Raw genomic sequence first — 21291 nt, forward strand, 5'->3', positions numbered from 1 at the left:
GAAGACACTCTTAGGCTGCAGGGTAATCGAACTGGCCACATCTAAAGTCAAGCCACAGGTAACAGGTGAGAAACCTTGTTAAACCCTAAAAGAAAAATAAAAAACTTGATTGCATTGAAAATAACCATTAAGTCATTCAGGTCGCAGACTCCCCTATAGGCATGGTTTGAAACCCCCTCCTGACAACTTTTTAGCGCCTGCATGTCATGCACCTTTGTAAAATCCAGTTGAAAAATAAATGACTTAATTTTAAGGTAACGTAAATGACACCTAGTTAATATGAGTAGTGAATAACTATCGTATTTTTAATATTCTGCAAAAACAGCTAGTTGATGAGAGGCTGAAAGAGAATTGCAAGAATCGCGCAATTTCACAGGCGGGCCCCAAACAGGCAAATAACAAAAATAATCTCGGAACGCAGAACTCGTCGGTCGTTGTCAGTGGATTGTATTGGCGGGAAGAACAAAAATATCGTCTGCAGGGTAATCAAAGTCGCCGCATCTAATGTCAAGTCACAGGTGAGCTGCCTTGTTAAACCCTAAAAATAAATAATAACACGATTGCGTTGAAATTACTCATTAAGCCATTTGTAAGGATTTCCCCCATGTGGACCTGTTGTCACTCTTACCCTGATGGTTGCTGATATTTCCAGACACTTTTTCAGTCTTATCTGAGGAATTTTATCATTTATATCAGAATGGCCATATTCTGATGCCAGTTTAGCGCTCATTCAATGACGATTTACTACTCTTTACCATTGAAGGCCATATTGAGGTTAAATCAATGACTGGACTTTTTAATTTATAAAAACAAATGACTATTGAAAGTGCAAGTCAGTATCGTGCATAGTTGTTCTGGTCTCTGTGGTGATTTTAGAGCGTTGTTCATATTTCTACTTTTACCGCATACACTTTAACCCGATACCCAGTTACTGTGCTGTAGTCAGGATGGCTGAGCGGTCTAAGGCGCTGCGTTCAGGTCGCAGTCTCCCATGGAGGTGTGGGTTCAAATCCCACTTCTGACATTTTTTTAGTGCCTCTCAGGAGTCATGCTGCTCAGCAGTAATAATAAGAATGATGAAATAACAACTTCACACAGTGAAATAACAATTCATAATAAACACTCTCAAATGCAGACCTTCTGGAGCTGAGCAAAGATCAAGGTTAAATAAGAAAACAGCTGGACTTAATAACAAATGAATGAGGGGAACATTTTGTGTTATTGCATTATAATGAGTTACTGCATTATCTTTCAGTTGTTAAATTTCACTTTCTGTAGGCTATGCCTGTTGGCCCATTCACTCCTAACAAGCTTGTTTTCTTCTGTCGATGGTGTCGTGGCCGAGTGGTTAAGGCGATGGACTAGAAATCCATTAGGATCTTCCTGCGCAGGTTCAAATCCTGCCGACAACGAAAATGCATTTTTTTGACCCCTCCGGAGGTTGAAGTTTAGTCGTGTTTCTTATACCAATCGCATCCTCTCAGATCTCCGCAAGTACATAGGGATTAGTTGTCCATTTGGGATAGGACTGCAGGCCATCTGTCCCACTTCACACCTTTACACACCTGGTTATCCAGCCTTCTAGCTCTATAGGCCACAGTAGCATAGGTTACAGGTTTGTAGTCAAGCCACAGATTTCAGGTGAGATCCCATGATACACTCAACAATACAACAACACGATTCTCATGAATAACCATGAAGCCATTTGCTAAGATTTCCCCCATTTTGACATGTGGAAACCTGTTGTCACTCTTACCCTGACGGGAAGCTCCAGACACTTTTTTGGTCCTATCTGAGGCATTTTTAAATTCATGTCAAATTGGCCATATTCTGAAGACACTCTTAGGCTGCAGGGTAATCGAACTGGCCACATCTAAAGTCAAGCCACAGGTAACAGGTGATAAACCTTGTTAAACCCTAAAAGAAAAAGAAAAAACTTGATTGCATTGAAAATAACCATTAAGTCATTCAGGTCGCAGACTCCCCTATAGGCATGGTTTGAAACCCCCTCCTGACAATTTTTTAGCGCCTGCATGTCATGCACCTTTGTAAAATCCAGTTGAAAAATAAATGACTTAAGGTAACGTAAATGACACCTAGTTAATATGAGTAGTGAATAACTATCGTATTTTTAAGATATTCTGCAAAAACAGCTAGTTGATGAGAGGCTGAAAGAGAATTGCAAGAATCGCGCAATTTCACAGGCGGGCCCCAAACAGGCAAATAACAAAAATAATCTCGGAACGCAGAACTCGTCGGTCGTTGTCAGTGGATTGTATTGGCGGGAAGAACAAAAATATCGTCTGCAGGGTAATCAAAGTCGCCGCATCTAATGTCAAGTCACAGGTGAGCTGCCTTGTTAAACCCTAAAAATAAATAATAACACGATTGCGTTGAAATTACTCATTAAGCCATTTGTAAGGATTTCCCCCATGTGGACCTGTTGTCACTCTTACCCTGATGGTTGCTGATATTTCCAGACACTTTTTCAGTCTTATCTGAGGAATTTTATCATTTATATCAGAATGGCCATATTCTGATGCCAGTTTAGCGCTCATTCAATGACGATTTACTACTCTTTACCATTGAAGGCCATATTGAGGTTAAATCAATGACTGGACTTTTTAATTTATAAAAACAAATGACTATTGAAAGTGCAAGTCAGTATCGTGCATAGTTGTTCTGGTCTCTGTGGTGATTTTAGAGCGTTGTTCATATTTCTACTTTTACCGCATACACTTTAACCCGATACCCAGTTACTGTGCTGTAGTCAGGATGGCTGAGCGGTCTAAGGCGCTGCGTTCAGGTCGCAGTCTCCCATGGAGGTGTGGGTTCAAATCCCACTTCTGACAGTTTTTTAGTGCCTCTCAGGAGTCATGCTGCTCAGCAGTAATAATAAGAATGATGAAATAACAACTTCACACAGTGAAATAACAATTCATTATAAACACTCTCAAATGCAGACCTTCTGGAGCTGAGCAAAGATCAAGGTTAAATAAGAAAACAGCTGGACTTAATAACAAATGAATGAGGGGAACATTTTGTGTTATTGCATTATAATGAGTTACTGCATTATCTTTCAGTTGTTAAATTTCACTTTCTGTAGGCTATGCCTGTTGGCCCATTCACTCCTAACAAGCCTGCTTTCTTCTGTCATAGTTGTCGTGGCCGAGTGGTTAAGGCGATGGACTAGAAATCCATTAGGATCTTCCTGCGCAGGTTCAAATCCTGCCGACAACGAAAATGCATTTTTTTGACCCCTCCGGAGGTTGAAGTTTAGTCGTGTTTCTTATACCAATCGCATCCTCTCAGATCTCCGCAAGTACATAGGGATTAGTTGTCCATTTGGGATAGGACTGCAGGCCATCTGTCCCACTTCACACCTTTACACACCTGGTTATCCAGCCTTCTAGCTCTATAGGCCACAGTAGCATAGGTTACAGGTTTGTAGTCAAGCCACAGATTTCAGGTGAGATCCCATGATACACTCAACAATACAACAACACGATTCTCATGAATAACCATTAAGCCATTTGCTAAGATTTCCCCCATTTTGACATGTGGAAACCTGTTGTCACTCTTACCCTGACGGGAAGCTCCAGACACTTTTTTGGTCCTATCTGAGGCATTTTTAAATTCATGTCAAATTGGCCATATTCTGAAGACACTCTTAGGCTGCAGGGTAATCGAACTGGCCACATCTAAAGTCAAGCCACAGGTAACAGGTGAGAAACCTTGTTAAACCCTAAAAGAAAAAGAAAAAACTCGATTGCATTGAAAATAACCATTAAGTCATTCAGGTCGCAGACTCCCCTATAGGCATGGTTTGAAACCCCCTCCTGACAATTTTTTAGCGCCTGCATGTCATGCACCTTTGTAAAATCCAGTTGAAAAATAAATGACTTAAGGTAACGTAAATGACACCTAGTTAATATGAGTAGTGAATAACTATCGTATTTTTAATATTCTGCAAAAACAGCTAGTTGATGAGAGGCTGAAAGAGAATTGCAAGAATTGCGCAATTTCACAGGCGGGCCCCAAACAGGCAAATAACAAAAATAATCTCGGAACGCAGAACTCGTCGGTCGTTGTCAGTGGATTGTATTGGCGGGAAGAACAAAAATATCGTCTGCAGGGTAATCGAAGTCGCCGCATCTAATGTCAAGTCACAGGTGAGCTGCCTTGTTAAACCCTAAAAATAAATAATAACACGATTGCGTTGAAATGACCCATTAAGCCATTTGTAAGGATTTCCCCCATGTGGACCTGTTGTCACTCTTACCCTGATGGTTGCTGATATTTCCAGACACTTTTTCAGTCTTATCTAAGGAATTTTATCATTTATATCAGAATGGCCATATTCTGATGCCAGTTTAGCGCTCATTCAATGGCGATTTACTACTCTTTCCCATTGAAGGCCATATTGAGGTTAAATCAATGACTGGACTTTTTAATTTATAAAAACAAATGACTATTGAAAGTGCAAGTCAGTATCGTGCATAGTTGTTCTGGTCTCTGTGGTGATTTTAGAGCGTTGTTCATATTTCTACTTTTACCGCATACACTTTAACCCGATACCCAGTTACTGTGCTGTAGTCAGGATGGCCGAGCGGTCTCTGGCGCTGTGTTCAGGTTTCAGTCTCCCATGGTGGCGTGGGTTCAAATCCCACTTCTGACAGTTTTTTAGTGCCTCTCAGGAGTCATGCTGATCAGCAGTAATAATAAGAATGATGAAATAACAACTTCACACAGTGAAATAACAATTCATAATAAACACCCTCAAATGCAGACCTTCTGGAGCTGAGCAAAGATCAAGGTTAAATAAGAAAACAGCTGGACTTAATAACAAATTAATGAGGGGAACATTTTGTGTTATTGCATTATAATGAGTTACTGCATTATCTTTCAGTTGTTAAATTTCACTTTCTGTAGGCTATGCCTGTTGGCCCATTCACTCCTAACAAGCTTGTTTTCTTCTGTCAACGTTGTCGTGGCCGAGTGGTTAAGGCGATGGACTAGAAATCCATTAGGATCTTCCTGCGCAGGTTTAAATCCTGCCGACAATGAAAATGCATTTTTTTGACCCCTCCGGAGGTTGAAGTTTAGTCGTGTTTCTTATACCAATCGCATCCTCTCAGATCTCCGCAAGTACATAGGGATTAGTTGTCCATTTGGGATAGGACTGCAGGCCATCTATCCCACTTCACACCTTTACATACCTGGTTATCCAGCCTTCTAGCTCTATAGGCCACAGTAGCATAGGTTACAGGTTTGTAGTCAAGCCACAGATTTCAGGTGAGATCCCATGATACACTCAACAATACAACAACACGATTCTCATGAATAACCATTAAGCCATTTGCTAAGATTTCCCCCATTTTGACATGTGGAAACCTGTTGTCACTCTTACCCTGACGGGAAGCTCCAGACACTTTTTTGGTCCTATCTGAGGCATTTTTAAATTCATGTCAAATTGGCCATATTCTGAAGACACTCTTAGGCTGCAGGGTAATCGAACTGGCCACATCTAAAGTCAAGCCACAGGTAACAGGTGAGAAACCTTGTTAAACCATAAAAGAAAAAGAAAAAACTCGATTGCATTGAAAATAACCATTAAGTCATTCAGGTCGCAGACTCCCCTATAGGCATGGTTTGAAACCCCCTCCTGACAATTTTTTAGCGCCTGCATGTCATGCACCTTTGTAAAATCCAGTTGAAAAATAAATGACTTAAGGTAACGTAAATGACACCTAGTTAATATGAGTAGTGAATAACTATCGTATTTTTAATATTCTGCAAAAACAGCTAGTTGATGAGAGGCTGAAAGAGAATTGCAAGAATTGCGCAATTTCACAGGCGGGCCCCAAACAGGCAAATAACAAAAATAATCTCGGAACGCAGAACTCGTCGGTCGTTGTCAGTGGATTGTATTGGCGGGAAGAACAAAAATATCGTCTGCAGGGTAATCGAAGTCGCCGCATCTAATGTCAAGTCACAGGTGAGCTGCCTTGTTAAACCCTAAAAATAAATAATAACACGATTGCGTTGAAATGACCCATTAAGCCATTTGTAAGGATTTCCCCCATGTGGACCTGTTGTCACTCTTACCCTGATGGTTGCTGATATTTCCAGACACTTTTTCAGTCTTATCTAAGGAATTTTATCATTTATATCAGAATGGCCATATTCTGATGCCAGTTTAGCGCTCATTCAATGGCGATTTACTACTCTTTCCCATTGAAGGCCATATTGAGGTTAAATCAATGACTGGACTTTTTAATTTATAAAAACAAATGACTATTGAAAGTGCAAGTCAGTATCGTGCATAGTTGTTCTGGTCTCTGTGGTGATTTTAGAGCGTTGTTCATATTTCTACTTTTACCGCATACACTTTAACCCGATACCCAGTTACTGTGCTGTAGTCAGGATGGCCGAGCGGTCTCTGGCGCTGTGTTCAGGTTTCAGTCTCCCATGGTGGCGTGGGTTCAAATCCCACTTCTGACAGTTTTTTAGTGCCTCTCAGGAGTCATGCTGATCAGCAGTAATAATAAGAATGATGAAATAACAACTTCACACAGTGAAATAACAATTCATAATAAACACCCTCAAATGCAGACCTTCTGGAGCTGAGCAAAGATCAAGGTTAAATAAGAAAACAGCTGGACTTAATAACAAATTAATGAGGGGAACATTTTGTGTTATTGCATTATAATGAGTTACTGCATTATCTTTCAGTTGTTAAATTTCACTTTCTGTAGGCTATGCCTGTTGGCCCATTCACTCCTAACAAGCTTGTTTTCTTCTGTCAACGTTGTCGTGGCCGAGTGGTTAAGGCGATGGACTAGAAATCCATTAGGATCTTCCTGCGCAGGTTTAAATCCTGCCGACAATGAAAATGCATTTTTTTGACCCCTCCGGAGGTTGAAGTTTAGTCGTGTTTCTTATACCAATCGCATCCTCTCAGATCTCCGCAAGTACATAGGGATTAGTTGTCCATTTGGGATAGGACTGCAGGCCATCTATCCCACTTCACACCTTTACATACCTGGTTATCCAGCCTTCTAGCTCTATAGGCCACAGTAGCATAGGTTACAGGTTTGTAGTCAAGCCACAGATTTCAGGTGAGATCCCATGATACACTCAACAATACAACAACACGATTCTCATGAATAACCATTAAGCCATTTGCTAAGATTTCCCCCATTTTGACATGTGGAAACCTGTTGTCACTCTTACCCTGACGGGAAGCTCCAGACACTTTTTTGGTCCTATCTGAGGCATTTTTAAATTCATGTCAAATTGGCCATATTCTGAAGACACTCTTAGGCTGCAGGGTAATCGAACTGGCCACATCTAAAGTCAAGCCACAGGTAACAGGTGAGAAACCTTGTTAAACCATAAAAGAAAAAGAAAAAACTCGATTGCATTGAAAATAACCATTAAGTCATTCAGGTCGCAGACTCCCCTATAGGGATGGTTTGAAACCCCCTCCTGACAATTTTTTAGCGCCTGCATGTCATGCACCTTTGTAAAATCCAGTTGAAAAATAAATGACTTAAGGTAACGTAAATGACACCTAGTTAATATGAGTAGTGAATAACTATCGTATTTTTAGTATTCTGCAAAAACAGCTAGTTGATGAGAGGCTGAAAGAGAATTGCAAGAATCGCGCAATTTCACAGGCGGGCCCCAAACAGGCAAATAACAAAAATAATCTCGGAACGCAGAACTCATCGGTCGTTGTCAGTGGATTGTATTGGCGGGAAGAACAAAAATATCGTCTGCAGGGTAATCGAAGTCGCCGCATCTAATGTCAAGTCACAGGTGAGCTGCCTTGTTAAACCCTAAAAATAAATAATAACACGATTGTGTTGAAATGACCCATTAAGCCATTTGTAAGGATTTCCCCCATGTGGACCTGTTGTCACTCTTACCCTGATGGTTGCTGATATTTCCAGACACTTTTTCAGTCTTATCTGAGGAATTTTATCATTTATATCAGAATGGCCATATTCTGATGCCAGTTTAGCGCTCATTCAATGGCGATTTACTACTCTTTCCCATTGAAGGCCATATTGAGGTTAAATCAATGACTGGACTTTTTAATTTATAAAAACAAATGACTATTGAAAGTGCAAGTCAGTATCGTGCATAGTTGTTCTGGTCTCTGTGGTGATTTTAGAGCGTTGTTCATATTTCTACTTTTACCGCATACACTTTAACCCGATACCCAGTTACTGTGCTGTAGTCAGGATGGCCGAGCGGTCTAAGGCGCTGCGTTCAGGTCGCAGTCTCCCATGGAGGCGTGGGTTCAAATCCCACTTCTGACAGTTTTTTAGTGCCTCTCAGGAGTCATGCTGCTCAGCAGTAATAATAAGAATGATGAAATAACAACTTCACACAGTGAAATAACAATTCATAATAAACACTCTCAAATGCAGACCTTCTGGAGCTGAGCAAAGATCAATGTTAAATAAGAAAACAGCTGGACTTAATAACAAATTAATGAGGGGAACATTTTGTGTTATTGCATTATAATGAGTAATGAGTAATTATAATGCATTATCTTTCAGTTGTTAAATTTCACTTTCTGTAGGCTATGCCTGTTGGCCCATTCACTCCTAACAAGCTTGTTTTCTTCTGTCAACGTTGTCGTGGCCGAGTGGTTAAGGCGATGGACTAGAAATCCATTAGGATCTTCCTGCGCAGGTTTAAATCCTGCCGACAATGAAAATGCATTTTTTTGACCCCTCCGGAGGTTGAAGTTTAGTCGTGTTTCTTATACCAATCGCATCCTCTCAGATCTCCGCAAGTACATAGGGATTAGTTGTCCATTTGGGATAGGACTGCAGGCCATCTATCCCACTTCACACCTTTACATACCTGGTTATCCAGCCTTCTAGCTCTATAGGCCACAGTTGCATAGGTTACAGGTTTGTAGTCAAGCCACAGATTTCAGGTGAGATCCCATGATACACTCAACAATACAACAACACGATTCTCATGAATAACCATTAAGCCATTTGCTAAGATTTCCCCCATTTTGACATGTGGAAACCTGTTGTCACTCTTACCCTGACGGGAAGCTCCAGACACTTTTTTGGTCCTATCTGAGGCATTTTTAAATTCATGTCAAATTGGCCATATTCTGAAGACACTCTTATAGTCTGCAGGGTAATCGAACTGGCCACATCTAAAGTCAAGCCACAGGTAACAGGTGAGAAACCTTGTTAAACCCTAAAAGAAAAAGAAAAAACTTGATTGCATTGAAAATAACCATTAAGTCATTCAGGTCGCAGACTCCCCTATAGTCATGGTTTGAAACCCCCTCCTGACAACTTTTTAGCGCCTGCATGTCATGCACCTTTGTAAAATCCAGTTGAAAAATAAATGACTTAAGGTAACGTAAATGACACCTAGTTAACCTCTCTGATCTCCCAAACCCGGATCCGGTATCGTGACTACAGCCTCAAGCTCATTACCATAACGCAACGTTAACTATTCATGAAAATCGCAAATGAAATGAAATAAATATGCCATCTCGCAAGCTTAGCCTTTTGTAAACAACACTGTCATCTCAGATTTTCAAAATATGCTTCTCAACCATAGGAAAACAATCATTTGTGTAAAAGTAGCTAGCCAGCAAAGCATTTAGCGTTAGCATTAGCGTTAGCATCCAGCACGCAACATTTCAACAAAAACATAAAAGCCTTCAAATAAAATCATTTACCTTTGAAGAACTTCTGATGTTTTCAATGAGGATACTCTCAGTTAGATAGCAGATGCTCAGTTTTTCCAAAAAGATTCTTTGTGTATTAGAAATAGCTCAGTTTTATACATCACATTTGGCTACCAAAAAAAACCCGAAAATTCAGTCCTCAAAACGCGAACTTTTTTCCAAATTAACTCCATAATATCGACTGAAAACATGGCAAACGTTGTTTAGAATCAATCATCAAGGTGTTTTTCACATATCTCTTCATTGATACATCGTTCTTGGACACATGGTTTCTCCCCTGAATCAAATGGTAAAGTACAAGCAGCTGGCAATTGCGCACCGAATTCCACGCAGGACACCAGGCGGACACTTGGAAAATGTAGTCTCTTATGGTCAATCTTCCAATGATATGCCTACAAATACGTCACAATGCTGCTAAGACCTTGGGCGAACGACAGAAAGTGTAGGCTCATTCCTTGCGCAATCACAGCCATATAAGGAGACAATGGAAAACAGAGCTTCAGAAATTCTGCTAATTCCTGGTTGATGCATCATCTTGGTTTCGCCTGTAGAATGAGTTCTGGGGCACTTACAGACAAAATATTTGCAGATTCTGAAACTTCAGAGTGTTTTCTTTCCAGAACTGTCAATAATATGCATAGTCGAGCATCTTTTCGTGACAAAATATCGCGCTTAAAACGGGAACGTTTTTTATCCAAAAATGAAATAGCGCCCCTAGAGATCTAACAGGTTAATATGAGTAGTGAATAACTATCGTATTTTTAATATTCTGCAAAAACAGCTAGTTGATGAGAGGCTGAAAGAGAATTGCAAGAATCGCGCAATTTCACAGGCGGGCCCCAAACAGGCAAATAACAAAAATAATCTAGGAACGCAGAACTCGTCGGTCGTTGTCAGTGGATTGTATTGGCGGGAAGAACAAAAATATCGTCTGCAGGGTAATCAAAGTCGCCGCATCTAATGTCAAATCACAGGTGAGCTGCCTTGTTAAACCCTGAAAATAAATAATAACACGATTGCGTTGAAATGACTCATTAAGCCATTTGTAAGGATTTCCCCCATGTGGACCTGTTGTCACTCTTACCCTGATGGTTGCTGATATTTCCAGACACTTTTTCAGTCTTATCTGAGGAATTTTATCATTTATATCAGAATGGCCATATTCTGATGCCAGTTTAGCGCTCATTCAATGACGATTTACTACTCTTTCCCATTGAAGGCCATATTGAGGTTAAATCAATGACTGGACTTTTTAATTTATAAAAACAAATGACTATTGAAAGTGCAAGTCAGTATCGTGCATAGTTGTTCTGGTCTCTGTGGTGATTTTAGAGCGTTGTTCATATTTCTACTTTTACCGCATACACTTTAACCCGATACCCAGTTACTGTGCTGTAGTCAGGATGGCCGAGCGGTCTAAGGCGTTGCGTTCAGTTCGCAGTCTCCCATGGAGGCGTGGGTTCAAATCCCACTTCTGACAGTTTTTTAGTGCCTCTCAGGAGTCATGCTGCTCAGCAGTAATAATAAGAATGATGAAATAACAACTTCACACAGTGAAATAACAATTCATAATAAACACTCTCAAATGCAGACCTTCTGGAGCTGAGCAAAGATCAAGGTTAAATAAGAAAACAGCTGGACTTAATAACAAATGAATGAGGGGAACATTTTGTGTTATTGCATTATAATGAGTTACTGCATTATCTTTCAGTTGTTAAATTTCACTTTCTGTAGGCTATGCCTGTTGGCCCATTCACTCCTAACAAGCTTGTTTTCTTCTGTCAACGTTGTCGTGGCCGAGTGGTTAAGGCGATGGACTAGAAATCCATTAGGATCTTCCTGCGCAGGTTCAAATCCTGCCGACAACGAAAATGCATTTTTTTTGACCCCTCCGGAGGTTGAAGTTTAGTCGTGTTTCTTATACCAATCGCATCCTCTCAGATCTCCGCAAGTACATAGGGATTAGTTGTCCATTTGGGATAGGACTGCAGGCCATCTGTCCCACTTCACACCTTTACACACCTGGTTATCCAGCCTTCTAGCTCTATAGGCCACAGTAGCATAGGTTACAGGTTTGTAGTCAAGCCACAGATTTCAGGTGAGATCCCATGATACACTCAACAATACAACAACACGATTCTCATGAATAACCATTAAGCCATTTGCTAAGATTTCCCCCATTTTGACATGTGGAAACCTGTTGTCACTCTTACCCTGACGGGAAGCTCCAGACACTTTTTTGGTCCTATCTGAGGCATTTTTAAATTCATGTCAAATTGGCCATATTCTGAAGACACTCTTAGGCTGCAGGGTAATCGAACTGGCCACATCTAAAGTCAAGCCACAGGTAACAGGTGAGAAACCTTGTTAAACCCTAAAAGAAAAAGAAAAAACTTGATTGCATTGAAAATAACCATTAAGTCATTCAGGTCGCAGACTCCCCTATAGGCATGGTTTGAAACCCCCTCCTGACAATTTTTTAGCGCCTGCATGTCATGCACCTTTGTAAAATCCAGTTGAAAAATAAATGACTTAAGGTAACGTAAATGACACCTAGTTAATATGAGTAGTGAATAACTATCGTATTTTTAATATTCTGCAAAAACAGCTAGTTGATGAGAGGCTGAAAGAGAATTGCAAGAATCGCGCAATTTCACAGGCGGGCCCCAAACAGGCAAATAACAAAAATAATCTCGGAACGCAGAACTCGTCGGTCGTTGTCAGTGGATTGTATTGGCGGGAAGAACAAAAATATTGTCTGCAGGGTAATCAAAGTCGCCGCATCTAATGTCAAGTCACAGGTGAGCTGCCTTGTTAAACCCTAAAAATAAATAATAACACGATTGCGTTGAAATGACTCATTAAGCCATTTGTAAGGATTTCCCCAATGTGGACCTGTTGTCACTCTTACCCTGATGGTTGCTGATATTTCCAGACACTTTTTCAGTCTTATCTGAGGAATTGTATCATTTATATCAGAATGGCCATATTCTGATGCCAGTTTAGCGCACATTCAATGACGATTTACTACTCTTTCCCATTGAAGGCCATATTGAGGTTAAATCAATGACTGGACTTTTTAATTTATAAAAACAAATGACTATTGAAAGTGCAAGTCAGTATCGTGCATAGTTGTTCTGGTCTCTGTGGTGATTTTAGAGCGTTGTTCATATTTCTACTTTTACCGCATACACTTTAACCCGATACCCAGTTACTGTGCTGTAGTCTGGATGGCCGAGCGGTCTAAGGCGCTGCGTTCAGGTCGCAGTCTCCCATGGAGGCGTGGGTTCAAATCCCACTTCTGACAGTTTTTTAGTGCCTCTCAGGAGTCATGCTGCTCAGCAGTAATAATAAGAATGATGAAATAACAACTTCACACAGTGAAATAACAATTCATAATAAACACTCTCAAATGCAGACCTTCTGGAGCTGAGCAAAGATCAAGGTTAAATAAGAAAACAGCTGGACTTAATAACAAATGAATGAGGGGAACATTTTGTGTTATTGCATTATAATGAGTTACTGCATTATCTTTCAGTTGTTAAATTTCACTTTCTGTAGGCTATGCCTGTTGGCCCATTCACTCCTAACAAGCTTGTTTTCTTCTGTCAACGTTGTCGTGGCCGAGTGGTTAAGGCGATGGACTAGAAATCCATTAGGATCTTACTGCGCAGGTTCAAATCCTGCCGACAACGAAAATGCATTTTTTTGACCCCTCCGGAGGTTGAAGTTTAGTCGTGTTTCTTATACCAATCGCATCCTCTCAGATCTCCGCAAGTACATAGGGATTAGTTGTCCATTTGGGATAGGACTGCAGGCCATCTGTCCCACTTCACACCTTTACACACCTGGTTATCCAGCCTTCTAGCTCTATAGGCCACAGTAGCATAGGTTACAGGTTTGTAGTCAAGCCACAGATTTCAGGTGAGATCCCATGATACACTCAACAATACAACAACACGATTCTCATGAATAACCATTAAGCCATTTGCTAAGATTTCCCTCATTTTGACATGTGGAAACCTGTTGTCACTCTTACCCTGACGGGAAGCTCCAGACACTTTTTTGGTCCTATCTGAGGCATTTTTAAATTCATGTCAAATTGGCCATATTCTGAAGACACTCTTAGGCTGCAGGGTAATCGAACTGGCCACATCTAAAGTCAAGCCACAGGTAACAGGTGAGAAACCTTGTTAAACCCTAAAAGAAAAAGAAAAAACTTGATTGCATTGAAAATAACCATTAAGTCATTCAGGTCGCAGACTCCCCTATAGGCATGGTTTGAAACCCCCTCCTGACAATTTTTTAGCGCCTGCATGTCATGCACCTTTGTAAAATCCAGTTGAAAAATAAATGACTTAAGGTAACGTAAATGACACCTAGTTAATATGAGTAGTGAATAACTATCGTATTTTTAATATTCTGCAAAAACAGCTAGTTGATGAGAGGCTGAAAGAGAATTGCAAGAATCGCGCAATTTCACAGGCGGGCCCCAAACAGGCAAATAACAAAAATAATCTCGGAACGCAGAACTCGTCGGTCGTTGTCAGTGGATTGTATTGGCGGGAAGAACAAAAATATTGTCTGCAGGGTAATCAAAGTCGCCGCATCTAATGTCAAGTCACAGGTGAGCTGCCTTGTTAAACCCTAAAAATAAATAATAACACGATTGCGTTGAAATGACTCATTAAGCCATTTGTAAGGATTTCCCCAATGTGGACCTGTTGTCACTCTTACCCTGATGGTTGCTGATATTTCCAGACACTTTTTCAGTCTTATCTGAGCAATTGTATCATTTATATCAGAATGGCCATATTCTGATGCCAGTTTAGCGCTCATTCAATGACGATTTACTACTCTTTCCCATTGAAGGCCATATTGAGGTTAAATCAATGACTGGACTTTTTAATTTATAAAAACAAATGACTATTGAAAGTGCAAGTCAGTATCGTGCATAGTTGTTCTGGACTCTGTGGTGATTTTAGAGCGTTGTTCATATTTCTACTTTTACCGCATACACTTTAACCCGATACCCAGTTACTGTGCTGTAGTCAGGATGGCCGAGCGGTCCAAGGCGCTGTGTTCAGTTCGCAGTCTCCCATGGAGGCGTGGGTTCAAATCCCACTTCTGACAGTTTTTTAGTGCCTCTCAGGAGTCATGCTGCTCAGCAGTAATAATAAGAATGATGAAATAACAACTTCACACAGTGAAATAACAATTCATAATAAACACTCTCAAATGCAGACCTTCTGGAGCTCAGCAAAGATCAAGGTTAAATAAGAAAACAGCTGGACTTAATAACAAATGAATGAGGGGAACATTTTGTGTTATTGCATTATAATGAGTTACTGCATTATCTTTCAGTTGTTAAATTTCACTTTCTGTAGGCTATGCCTGTTGGCCCATTCACTCCTAACAAGCTTGTTTTCCTCTGTCAACGTTGTCGTGGCCGAGTGGTTAAGGCGATGGACTAGAAATCCATTAGGATCTTCCTGCGCAGGTTCAAATCCTGCTGACAACGAAAATGCATTTTTTTGACCCCTCCGGAGGTTGAAGTTTAGTCGTGTTTCTTATACCAATCGCATCCTCTCAGATCTGTACATAGGGATTAGTTGTCCATTTGGGATAGGACTGCAGGCCATCTGTCCCACTTCACACCTTTACACACCTGGTTATCCAGCCTTCTAGCTCTATAGGCCACAGTAGCATAGGTTACAGGTTTGTAGTCAAGCCACAGATTTCAGGTGAGATCCCATGATACACTCAACAATACAACAACACGATTCTCATGAATAACCATTAAGCCATTTGCTAAGATTTCCCCCATTTTGACATGTGGAAACCTGTTGTCACTCTTACCCTGACGGGAAGCTCCAGACACTTTTTTGGTCCTATCTGAGGCATTTTTAAATTCATGTCAAATTGGCCATATTCTGAAGACACTCTTAGGCTGCAGGGTAATCGAACTGGCCACATCTAAAGTCAAGCCACAGGTAACAGGTGAGAAACCTTGTTAAACCCTAAAAGAAAAAGAAAAAACTTGATTGCATTGAAAATAACCATTAAGTCATTCAGGTCGCAGACTCCCCTATAGGCATGGTTTGAAACCCCCTCCTGACAATTTTTTAGCGCCTGCACCTTTGTAAAATCCAGTTGAAAAATAAATGACTTAAGGTAACGTAAATGACACCTAGTTAATATGAGTAGTGAATAACTATCGTATTTTTAATATTCTGCAAAAACAGCTAGTTGATGAGAGGATGAAAGAGAATTGCAAGAATCGCGCAATTTCACAGGCGGGCCCCAAACAGGCAAATAACAAAAATAATCTCGGAACGCAGAACTCGTCGGTCGTTGTCAGTGGATTGTATTGGCGGGAAGAACAAAAATATTGTCTTTAGGGTAATCAAAGTCGCCGCATCTAATGTCAAGTCACAGGTGAGCTGCCTTGTTAAACCCTAAAAATAAATAATAACACGATTGCGTTGAAATGACTCATTAAGCCATTTGTAAGGATTTCCCCAATGTGGACCTGTTGTCACTCTTACCCTGATGGTTGCTGATATTTCCAGACACTTTTTCAGTCTTATCTGAGCAATTGTATCATTTATATCAGAATGGCCATATTCTGATGCCAGTTTAGCGCTCATTCAATGACGATTTACTACTCTTTCCCATTGAAGGCCATATTGAGGTTAAATCAATGACTGGACTTTTTAATTTATAAAAACAAATGACTATTGAAAGTGCAAGTCAGTATCGTGCATAGTTGTTCTGGTCTCTGTGGTGATTTTACAGAGTTGTTCATATTTCTACTTTTACCGCATACACTTTAACCCGATACCCAGTTACTGTGCTGTAGTCAGGATGGCCGAGCGGTCTAAGGCGCTGCGTTCAGGTCGCAGTCTCCCATGGAGGCGTGGGTTCAAATCCCACTTCTGACAGTTTTTTAGTGCCTCTCAGGAGTCATGCTGCTCAGCAGTAATAATAAGAATGATGAAATAACAACTTCACACAGTGAAATAACAATTCATAATAAACACTCTCAAATGCAGACCTTCTGGAGCTGAGCAAAGATCAAGGTTAAATAAGAAAACAGCTGGACTTAATAACAAATGAATGAGGGGAACATTTTGTGTTATTGCATTATAATGAGTTACTGCATTATCTTTCAGTTGTTAAATTTCACTTTCTGTAGGCTATGCCTGTTGGCCCATTCACTCCTAACAAGCTTGTTTTCTTCTGTCAACGTTGTCGTGGCCGAGTGGTTAAGGTGATGGACTAGAAATCCATTAGGATCTTCCTGCGCAGGTTCAAATCCTGCCGACAACAAAAATATATTTTTTTGACCCCTCCGGAGGTTGAAGTTTAGTCGTGTTTCTTATACCAATCGCATCCTCTCAGATCTCCGCAAGTACATAGGGATTAGTTGTCCATTTGGGATAGGACTGCAGGCCATCTGTCCCACTTCACACCTTTACACACCTGGTTATCCAGCCTTCTAGCTCTATAGGCCACAGTAGCATAGGTTACAGGTTTGTAGTCAAGCCACAGATTTCAGGTGAGATCCCATGATACACTCAACAATACAACAACACGATTCTCATGAATAACCATGAAGCCATTTGCTAAGATTTCCCACATTTTGACATGTGGAAACCTGTTGTCACTCTTACCTTGATGGGAAGCTCCAGACACTTTTTTGGTCCTAACTGAGGCATTTTTAAATTCATGTCAAATTGGCCATATTCTGAAGACACTCTTAGGCTGCAGGGTAATCGAACTGGCCACATCTAAAGTCAAGCCACAGGTAACAGGTGAGAAACCTTGTTAAACCCTAAAAGAAAAAGAAAAAACTCGATTGCATTGAAAATAACCATTAAGTCATTCAGGTCGCAGACTCCCCTATAGGCATGGTCTGAAACCCCCTCCTGAAAATTTTTTAGCGCCTGCATGTCATGCACCTTTGTAAAATCCAGTTGAAAAATAAATGACTTAAGGTAACGTAAATGACACCTAGTTAATATGAGTAGTGAATAACTATCGTATTTTTTATATTCTGCAAAAACAGCTAGTTGATGAGAGGCTGAAAGAGAATTGCAAGAATCGCGCAATTTCACAGGCGGGCCCCAAACAGGCAAATAACAAAAATAATCTCGGAACGCAGAACTCGTCGGTCGTTGTCAGTGGATTGTATTGGCGGGAAGAACAAAAATATTGTCTGCAGGGTAATCAAAGTCGCCGCATCTAATGTCAAGTCACAGGTGAGCTGCCTTGTTAAACCCTAAAAATAAATAATAACACGATTGCGTTGAAATGACTCATTAAGCCATTTGTAAGGATTTCCCCAATGTGGACCTGTTGTCACTCTTACCCTGATGGTTGCTGATATTTCCAGACACTTTTTCAGTCTTATCTGAGCAATTGTATCATTTATATCAGAATGGCCATATTCTGATGCCAGTTTAGCGCTCATTCAATGACGATTTACTACTCTTTCCCATTGAAGGCCATATTGAGGTTAAATCAATGACTGGACTTTTTAATTTATAAAAACAAATGACTATTGAAAGTGCAAGTCAGTATCGTGCATAGTTGTTCTGGACTCTGTGGTGATTTTAGAGCGTTGTTCATATTTCTACTTTTACCGCATACACTTTAACCCGATACCCAGTTACTGTGCTGTAGTCAGGATGGCCGAGCGGTCCAAGGCGCTGTGTTCAGTTCGCAGTCTCCCATGGAGGCGTGGGTTCAAATCCCACTTCTGACAGTTTTTTAGTGCCTCTCAGGAGTCATGCTGCTCAGCAGTAATAATAAGAATGATGAAATAACAACTTCACACAGTGAAATAACAATTCATAATAAACACTCTCAAATGCAGACCTTCTGGAGCTCAGCAAAGATCAAGGTTAAATAAGAAAACAGCTGGACTTAATAACAAATGAATGAGGGGAACATTTTGTGTTATTGCATTATAATGAGTTACTGCATTATCTTTCAGTTGTTAAATTTCACTTTCTGTAGGCTATGCCTGTTGGCCCATTCACTCCTAACAAGCTTGTTTTCCTCTGTCAACGTTGTTGTGGCCGAGTGGTTAAGGCGATGGACTAGAAATCCATTAGGATCTTCCTGCGCAGGTTCAAATCCTGCTGACAACGAAAATGCATTTTTTTGACCCCTCCGGAGGTTGAAGTTTAGTCGTGTTTCTTATACCAATCGCATCCTCTCAGATCTCCGCAAGTACATAGGGATTAGTTGTCCATTTGGGATAGGACTGCAGGCCATCTGTCCCACTTCACACCTTTACACACCTGGTTATCCAGCCTTCTAGCTCTATAGGCCACAGTAGCATAGGTTACAGGTTTGTAGTCAAGCCACAGATTTCAGGTGAGATCCCATGATACACTCAACAATACAACAACACGATTCTCATGAATAACCATTAAGCCATTTGCTAAGATTTCCCCCATTTTGACATGTGGAAACCTGTTGTCACTCTTACCCTGACGGGAAGCTCCAGACACTTTTTTGGTCCTATCTGAGGCATTTTTAAATTCATGTCAAATTGGCCATATTCTGAAGACACTCTTAGGCTGCAGGGTAATCGAACTGGCCACATCTAAAGTCAAGCCACAGGTAACAGGTGAGAAACCTTGTTAAACCCTAAAAGAAAAAGAAAAAACTTGATTGCATTGAAAATAACCATTAAGTCATTCAGGTCGCAGACTCCCCTATAGGCATGGTTTGAAACCCCCTCCTGACAATTTTTTAGCGCCTGCACCTTTGTAAAATCCAGTTGAAAAATAAATGACTTAAGGTAACGTAAATGACACCTAGTTAATATGAGTAGTGAATAACTATCGTATTTTTAATATTCTGCAAAAACAGCTAGTTGATGAGAGGATGAAAGAGAATTGCAAGAATCGCGCAATTTCACAGGCGGGCCCCAAACAGGCAAATAACAAAAATAATCTCGGAACGCAGAACTCGTCGGTCGTTGTCAGTGGATTGTATTGGCGGGAAGAACAAAAATATTGTCTTTAGGGTAATCAAAGTCGCCGCATCTAATGTCAAGTCACAGGTGAGCTGCCTTGTTAAACCCTAAAAATAAATAATAACACGATTGCGTTGAAATGACTCATTAAGCCATTTGTAAGGATTTCCCCAATGTGGACCTGTTGTCACTCTTACCCTGATGGTTGCTGATATTTCCAGACACTTTTTCAGTCTTATCTGAGCAATTGTATCATTTATATCAGAATGGCCATATTCTGATGCCAGTTTAGCGCTCATTCAATGACGATTTACTACTCTTTCCCATTGAAGGCCATATTGAGGTTAAATCAATGACTGGACTTTTTAATTTATAAAAACAAATGACTATTGAAAGTGCAAGTCAGTATCGTGCATAGTTGTTCTGGTCTCTGTGGTGATTTTACAGAGTTGTTCATATTTCTACTTTTACCGCATACACTTTAACCCGATACCCAGTTACTGTGCTGTAGTCAGGATGGCCGAGCGGTCTAAGGCGCTGCGTTCAGGTCGCAGTCTCCCATGGAGGCGTGGGTTCAAATCCCACTTCTGACAGTTTTTTAGTGCCTCTCAGGAGTCATGCTGCTCAGCAGTAATAATAAGAATGATGAAATAACAACTTCACACAGTGAAATAACAATTCATAATAAACACTCTCAAATGCAGACCTTCTGGAGCTGAGCAAAGATCAAGGTTAAATAAGAAAACAGCTGGACTTAATAACAAATGAATGAGGGGAACATTTTGTGTTATTGCATTATAATGAGTTACTGCATTATCTTTCAGTTGTTAAATTTCACTTTCTGTAGGCTATGCCTGTTGGCCCATTCACTCCTAACAAGCTTGTTTTCTTCTGTCAACGTTGTCGTGGCCGAGTGGTTAAGGTGATGGACTAGAAATCCATTAGGATCTTCCTGCGCAGGTTCAAATCCTGCCGACAACAAAAATATATTTTTTTGACCCCTCCGGAGGTTGAAGTTTAGTCGTGTTTCTTATACCAATCGCATCCTCTCAGATCTCCGCAAGTACATAGGGATTAGTTGTCCATTTGGGATAGGACTGCAGGCCATCTGTCCCACTTCACACCTTTACACACCTGGTTATCCAGCCTTCTAGCTCTATAGGCCACAGTAGCATAGGTTACAGGTTTGTAGTCAAGCCACAGATTTCAGGTGAGATCCCATGATACACTCAACAATACAACAACACGATTCTCATGAATAACCATGAAGCCATTTGCTAAGATTTCCCACATTTTGACATGTGGAAACCTGTTGTCACTCTTACCTTGATGGGAAGCTCCAGACACTTTTTTGGTCCTAACTGAGGCATTTTTAAATTCATGTCAAATTGGCCATATTCTGAAGACACTCTTAGGCTGCAGGGTAATCGAACTGGCCACATCTAAAGTCAAGCCACAGGTAACAGGTGAGAAACCTTGTTAAACCCTAAAAGAAAAAGAAAAAACTCGATTGCATTGAAAATAACCATTAAGTCATTCAGGTCGCAGACTCCCCTAT

The 21291-nt window shown here is 40.6% G+C and overlaps 1 long non-coding RNA gene and 3 other non-coding genes across 4 annotated transcripts in view; all 4 read left to right on the forward strand.

Annotated features, from left to right (window-relative positions):
- The window catches only part of LOC149976714 (uncharacterized), a 136408-nt gene that overhangs the window by 51788 nt on the left and 63329 nt on the right, over positions 1 to 21291 (forward strand). The window lies entirely within an intron of this gene.
- Positions 8248 to 8330, forward strand: trnal-cag (transfer RNA leucine (anticodon CAG)). Its single transcript has one exon. It is a non-coding gene; the product is annotated as a tRNA-Leu (tRNA).
- Positions 16601 to 16683, forward strand: trnal-cag (transfer RNA leucine (anticodon CAG)). The gene has a single exon. It is a non-coding gene; the product is annotated as a tRNA-Leu (tRNA).
- On the forward strand, positions 20244 to 20326 carry trnal-cag (transfer RNA leucine (anticodon CAG)). Its single transcript has one exon. It is a non-coding gene; the product is annotated as a tRNA-Leu (tRNA).

The sequence above is a fragment of the Oncorhynchus mykiss genome, chromosome 16, assembly GCF_057628025.1.
Source record: "Oncorhynchus mykiss isolate SJ-2025 chromosome 16, ASM5762802v1, whole genome shotgun sequence".
In the NCBI taxonomy this organism is placed as follows: Eukaryota; Metazoa; Chordata; class Actinopteri; order Salmoniformes; family Salmonidae; genus Oncorhynchus; species Oncorhynchus mykiss.